Here is a 1,101-nt window from a genome sequence, read left to right as displayed (position 1 = left end):
AAAAAAAATTTAAAAAAAAACCCAACAAAAGTTGAATCTGAGAAGGAAGCAAGGGAGAATGTCTTACTTTTTTTTTTTTTTGTTTTTGGTAGAACCAGGGATTGAACTCAGGCCCTTGCGCTTGCCAGGGAAGCGCTTATTCTACTGAGCCATCTCCCCGGCCCCGAGAATGTCTTACTTTTACAAGTGGCACAGTGACAAGCAAAGGACTCTTCTCGGGAACACCAATAAACAATTGTTCCCCCAAAGGGAGCAGACAACAGTGGTCTTCCAGTTGTGTTTTTCACTACTAAAAGCACTCTGCACACTGTCTGGGTAGGGCCCAAGGCCAAGAGCAAAAGGGGCAGAAAAGAGCAGGACACCCAGTTTCCCAGCTCCTGAACTGACCCTGTCTCCCACACACCAGGCTGCTCTTCTGTTTCTTTTTTTTTAACACCAGAGGCAAAGGAGCCAGGTTTTCCTCTACCCCTTCTGTTACTGAGAAGAACAAGTTGTAGGAGAACTGATTCAAGTTAAGAAAAGTGAAGAGGATTTTGTGATTCAGATGTTAGGATCAGATATGGAGAGAAGAGGCTGCCAATTCTCAGGCATGGGTCACAGCCCGAGACACAGGTGGAGGACTCCAAGGCCCCAGAGAGTCAAGATTTGGGAGGTAACGTGAGCAACCTACACCTAAGGCTGAGCTACTTCCGTTCAGACCAGGTAAGTTGGAGAAGCAAAATTTGCCCAGTAATGTGTGGCAAAGGAGGTGGGCTTCCGAAACAGCTGAGAACTGTCTGCAGCAGGCTCTTGAGGCACATATAAACCACAGACTTGCCACAAAAGAGAAATAATGGGCCACAAGAGCTCGGTCTTGGGTGTCAGCCAGCACGGTGCTCTTAAGTGTAGCCATCCCCTCATCTGAGGAGTGGGACCATCCTGCCTGGCAACAAATGTCCCAATGTGACAGACTGAAAGAGCAGCTGGCTGTGTCACACAGACCAGAGGTTTCATCTGCAAATGGAACGATCAGGCTGAGCTCCTGGTGACCCCTCATTCACAAGGGGCTCTGGTGTTTCCCTTCCCAAACTTTGCCATTTGTTTTTATTTTTATTTTTTTTT

At 47.3% G+C, this 1,101-nt stretch overlaps 1 protein-coding gene across 3 annotated transcripts in view; it reads right to left on the bottom strand.

Moving 5' to 3' along the window:
- Asap2 (ArfGAP with SH3 domain, ankyrin repeat and PH domain 2) overlaps nucleotides 1–1,101 on the bottom strand; it is a 153,978-nt gene that overhangs the window by 34,633 nt on the left and 118,244 nt on the right. The window lies entirely within an intron of this gene.

This window comes from Octodon degus, unplaced genomic scaffold (genome assembly GCF_000260255.1).
Source record: "Octodon degus isolate 3935 unplaced genomic scaffold, OctDeg1.0 scaffold00151, whole genome shotgun sequence".
Lineage (NCBI taxonomy): Eukaryota > Metazoa > Chordata > Mammalia > Rodentia > Octodontidae > Octodon > Octodon degus.
This window is presented reverse-complemented; position numbering and strand designations above follow the sequence as displayed.